Raw genomic sequence first — 6,000 nt, 5'->3', positions numbered from 1 at the left:
AGGGTCGCACCTTCTAGCTCATGGCCGAGGAGGCCAAGGCAACACCGGATGTGGTTGCTGGTATGTTCCTATTCTCTATCTCAGTTATGGTATTTGTACTATGCTTATTGGTTGTGCCTATGATCAGGTACGTTTTTAGTAAATTCTTTGCCTGCTTTGGTATTATTTGACTCAGGGGGCGAGTCGGTCGTTCATATCTCAAACCTTCTCTAGAGGGTTCAGTGTGCTGATAGATGATCTTGAGTGTCTGTTGCGAGTTTCGATCGCCAACGAGCACGGGGTTTCTGCTTCTTCGGTCTACCGAGGATGCGAGTTGGAGATTTTCGGGGTATCTTTCCCGATATATTTGATTCCTATCCCCATGGGGGATGTATGCGTGATTGTAGGAATGGATTGGCTTAGCCACTTTGGCGCCATGATCGACTGTGAGGGACAGCGGGTAGTGGTTCGAACCCCATGTGGGGGAGAACTAGTAGTATATGGCGAGGGCACCAGGTCGGGATCAAGGTTTTGTTCGGCAGCCAGGGCTTGACAGTATATTCAGCACGGTTGTGCCAGTTATTTGGCGTATGTGGTAGATATGCGGGTTATGGAGCAACTCTCAGTTTCAGAGGTCCATGTGGTTAGAGTGTTTGCTGATGTGTTTCCAGAGGAGTTACCCGGAGTGCCTCTGGAGAGGCAGGTTGAGTTTAGGATTGATCTAGTGCCAGGTGCGGCCCCAATTGCCAAGGCGTCGTACCGTTTGGCACCACCAGAGATGCAGGAGCTATCATCTCAACTGCAGGAACTGCTGGGTAAGCAGTTCATTCGACTGAGTAGCTCACCCTAAGGAGCACCGATCCTCTTCATCAGGAAGAAGGATGGTTCGCACAGGATGTGCATTGACTATAGCGAGCTGAATAAGTTAACGGTGAAGAACCGTTATCCGCTCTCGAGGATAGATGATCTTTTCGACCAGTTGCAGGGTGCATATTGGTTTTCCAAGATCGATTTGAGATCAGGATACAACCAAGTCAGGGTGAGGGAGGAAGACGTAGAGAAGACTGCGTTCCGGACTCATTATGGTCATTACGAGTTCGTGGTGATGCCGTTTGGACTCACCAATGCGCCAGCAGTATTCATGGATCTGATGAACCGAGTTTGCAGACCGATGCTCGATCGCTCGGTCATTGTGTTTATAGATGACATCTTGGTGTATTCCAAGACCCGAGAGCAGAGTGAGGAGCACCTCAGGGAGCTGTTGGAGGTGTTGCAACGAGAACGGATTTATGCCAAGTTCTCGAAGTGTGAGTTCTGGTTGCGAGAGATTCAGTTCCTTGGACATCTCGTTAACCAGGATGGGATTTTGGTCGATCCGGCCAAGGTGGAGGTGGTTATGCAGTGGCAGACTCCGAGATCTCCCTCAGACATCAGGAGTTTTCTGGGATTAGCAGGGTATTATCAGAGATTCATTCGTGATTTCTCCAAGGTTGTCGTACCCCTCACTCGTCTAACGAGAAAGGGAGTGGATTTCTGGTGGGGCCCGGAGTAGCAGAGGGCATTTGAGACCCTCCGATAGCGGTTATGCGAGGCGCCAGTGTTGACACTCCCCGAGGGAGTGGAGGATTTCATGGTATATTGTGATGCGTCCATCACAGACTTAGGGGCTGTCCTCATGTAGAGGGGGCGAGTGATAGCTTATGCATCACGGCAGTTGAAGCCGCATGAGACGAGATACCCCACACATGATCTTGAGCTGGGAGCGTTGGTCTTCACTCTCAAGGTTTGGAGGCACTTATTGTATGGGGTCCGTTGTACCATATACACGGATCACAAGAGTTTGAGGCACATAATGGATCAGCCGAACTTGAATATGAGGCAGTGCTGGTGGCTGGATGTAGTCAGGGACTATGATTGCGAGATCCTTTACCATCCTGGTAAGCAAATGTGGTTGCGGACGCTCTGAGCCGCAAGTCAGCAGGGTCTTCTACCCCAGCCAGATGTATGAGGATAGCAGTGGATTCCCCACTGGTGGGTTGGTTAGGGATGCTCAGATCGAGGGTATGAAACCGGAAAACTGGAAATTTGAAAGGATTAAGGGCGAAAGCACCCGGTTTGTTTAGGATAACCGTAGGCTATTGACCCGATATGGTCGGGTTTGGGTTCCGATGACCGGAGGAGTTAGGCAGACAGTGATGGAGGAGGCTCATAAGTCTCGTCGGGTTTGGGTTCCGATGACCGGAGGAGTTAGGCAGACTGTGATGGAAGAGGCTACCAAGACGTACCGAGATTTGAGTTTGAGTTACTGGTGTCCTGGTATGAAGCGACATATCGCTTGGTACGTTGAGAGGTGCTTGACCTGCAGGATGGTCAAGGCCGAGCACCAGAGGCTGCATGGTCAACTGCAGCCTCTGGAGATTCCCATGTGGAAATGGGAACGGATCGCGATGGATTTCATCACGAAATTGCCAAGAAAGACAAGGGGATTCGATGCTATATGGTTCATCGTGGATCGATTGACCAAGAGTGCCCATTTCCTAGCTATACGGGAGAGTTCGTCGGCGGAGAAGTTGGCCGACCTATACGTCCGCGAGATTGTCTCTCGCCATGGGGTTCCAGTTTCCATAGTTTCCGATCAGGATGCCCAATTTACTTCCCATTTTTGGCAGAAGTTCCATGAGGAACTAGGTATGAGGCTGCATTTTAGTACAGCGTTCCATTCGCAGATGGATGGGCAGAGTGAGCGGAGCATTCAGACCCTCGAAGATATGTTGAGGGCATGCGTCATTGATTTCGGTGGAAGTTGGGATTCCCACCTACCGGTTGCAGAGTTCGCCTACAACAACAACTATCATTCCAGAATTGGCACCCTGCCTTTCGAGCTGTTGTATGGGCGGAAGTGTAGGACCCCAGACTGTTGGGGCGAGGTTGGGCACAGGGTGATGGGTCGGACAGAGGTAGTTCTGCAAACTACCGAGATGATACAGCAGATTAGATAGCGGCTGCAGACCGCTCAGAGTCGACAGAAGAGTTATATCGATCGACACCGATCTGAGTTGGAATTTCAGGTGGGTGACATGGTTCTCCTGAAGGTCTCACCCTAGAAGGGTGTGATCCGTTTCAGGAAGCGGGGAAAATTGGGTCCCCGATTCATTGGGCCATTCAGGATTGTTTCCAGGGTTGGCAAGGTGGCTTATAGGCTAGAGCTTCCGGAGGAACTTAGCCGGATCCACAACACATTTCATGTTTCGCAATTATGAAACTGCGTCATGGACCAGGAGGCAGTGGTATCGTTGGATGACATTCAGGTCGATGAGCGCCTGAACTATGTGGAGAGGCATGTAGGCATTTTGGAAAAGAAGAAGAAGATTCCGCGGAATAAGGAAATACCTTTAGTAAAGGTGCACTGGGAACATCGGAGGGGATCCGAGTGGACGTGGGAGCCGGAAGCAGAAATGCGCGAGCATTACCCGGCGTTGTTTTCTTCAGCGGACTTCGAGGACGAAGTCTAGTTCAAATGGGGGAGAATTGTAACGCCCCGATCTTCAGGTATTAATTAATTAAGAATTTCTGCATAAAGCTCTACTCGACGAGTTGGTCGACCTACTCGTCGAGTAGCAGCAGGGTGAGAACGCGTGGTTAGTGACCTACTCGGCGAGTCCACTATTGGGACTCGGTGAGTAGGAGCTGGCAGATGAAACCCTAAATCCCGGGGTTTGCACCCCTATTTAAAGGAGCCTCAGCCTCCTTTGGGACTCCTTATAGTCTTTGAGAACCCTTGAAACCCTAATTTGTGTGTGTGTGCCTTGGTGTGGGTTTCAAGCTTGGAAAAGAGGGTCTTGGAGGAAGGAAGCTAAGAGTGCAAAGAAAATTGAAGCAAGAAAGGAGTGGGAAGCGGGTTTTGCCTCAGCTAGCATCGTTTGAAGGTATCAAAATACCATTCTTACTTCCTTTTCTTCCCTTTGGTTGATTCTAGGGCTTTTTATGGACTTTCAAGTTGGGATGTTGAGCTATTGGCTAGATCTAAAGTTGTAACTTCAGTTCTGGACCCTCCTTGGATGCTAGAGTCATAAAGTTGTTGTATTTGTTGTGGTTGGAGTCCCTCTTGGACTAGAAGCTCCATTAAGAACTTAAAATAGACATTTGGAGCCTTTATAACCATGCATGCAGGTAAAGTTTGCAACTTTACGTGGTAAGTATGCTCTAGAAGCTTGGATCTGTGATTTGGAGCCGCTGCGTCGCTCCAAACAAGTCTGTATGGAAAGAGGACTGGATGGACTCGGCGAGTCTCAAGGATGACTCGGCGAGTCACATGAAGATGGTCATTGAACTTGGCGAGTTGGATGAACAACTCGGCGAGTCCGATGAAGATCACCATAAAACTCGACGAGTTGAAGAACAACTCGGCGAGTCGGATGGCTTTTCCCTAGGACAGGCATGCATGTGTACCCATCGAGTTACAAGGAGGAAACTCGACGGGTGGCCCTTAAGGATTGATCAGGATTCGAAGGGACTCAACGAGTTGGAATGTGCCCCACGGACTCGGCGAGTGGCCGAGTGCACTCGGCGAGTTGAGGTCAACATGGACTGTTGACCTTGACTGAGGACTCTGACCTTGATCAGGAATTACTAAGAGGTTATGGAGTGTCTCATAAGAGTAAGAACTTATGAGTATATTGTTCCATGGTTATAGGTGGTGGTGCTGGTGTCAAGTGATCCGATAGTTGGAGTTTGCATTTCAATCAACATCTGCGAGGTGAGTTATCCTCACTGTATCGATAGGGTCTACGGCACCAAGGTCAGCCCTCTATGATTTACATCCTGGTTTAGGATGGTTGCTTTGTTATTGCCATGCTAGATTTCATCTTGGTTTAGGATGGGTGTTATGATATTGCTTTGTTAGAATTCATCCTATTTAGGATGGTTGTTATAGTAGATGTGACAACCGTCAATATTCGGTCAAGTCAAAGTCAACTAGAGTCAACAAGTCAAACAGGTCAACTCAATTTGCCCGTAGGTACTAGAGTTACGTTATGTAATTTCTAAACAACTCTCTATTCTAATGAGAGATCATAAATCGAAAAGTGCGTACATCTAGATCTCCTTAACCTAAAACTGTGGTACGTGGCGAGCCAAACCGATAAAACAATGTTGCTTACTCATCGGGAGTATGCAAGATCCTTAAACAAGGCTTAACGGGGCTTACGGACCCTGCATTGCAAAGCCGAACACTCAAAAAGGTCACCAATGAAACCTCTCTCAATCGTTTTCACTTTATCTCTCTCTATGAGAAATCTCTCCCAAATCTCTCTAAGTATGTCAAATCTCTCCCAAATCTCTCTAAGTATGTGAAATCTCTCCTAAATCTCTCTTTGTATCAGAAATCTCTCCAAGTATGTCAAATCTCTCCCAAATCTCTCTAAGTATGTGAAATCTCTCCCAAATATCTCTCTGTATGTGAAATCTCTCCAAGTATGTCAAATCTCTCCCAAATCTCTCTAAGTATGTGAAATCTCTCCCAAATATCTCTCTGTATGTGAAATCTCTCCAAGTATGTCAAATCTCTCCCAAATCTCTCTAAGTATGTGAAATCTCTCCCAAATATCTCTCTGTATGTGAAATCTCTCCAAGTATGTCAAATCTCTCCCAAATCTCTCTAAGTATGTGAAATCTCTCCCAAATATCTCTTTGTATGTGAAATCTCTCCAAGTACGTCAAATCTCTCCCAAATCTCTCTGAGTATGTGGAATCTCTCTCAAATCTCTCTCGAAATCTCTCCCAACTTTCTATAATCACTCGGGGCATCCCGACCCTCGAATTTGGCGAAAACAGCTCAAAAACGGAAGTCTACGCGAAAAACGGACCTTAGGAACCGAAACCCCTCTTAGGAACCGAAACCCCTCTTAGGAACCGAACCCTCCTGATGAAGAAGGCTGCTGAACCGAACCGAAGGTACTGTTCACTAACCGAACCCGAAGGTACTGTTCACTACAGTTCATTCGGTTCTCGCCTTTTATCTCC

The sequence above is a fragment of the Lactuca serriola genome, chromosome 8 (assembly GCF_051521515.1).
Source record: "Lactuca serriola cultivar US96UC23 chromosome 8, Lser_US96UC23_V15, whole genome shotgun sequence".
NCBI classification, from domain to species: domain Eukaryota; kingdom Viridiplantae; phylum Streptophyta; class Magnoliopsida; order Asterales; family Asteraceae; genus Lactuca; species Lactuca serriola.
The sequence above is the reverse complement of the archived record's forward strand: the minus strand, read 5'-3'. Positions refer to the sequence as shown.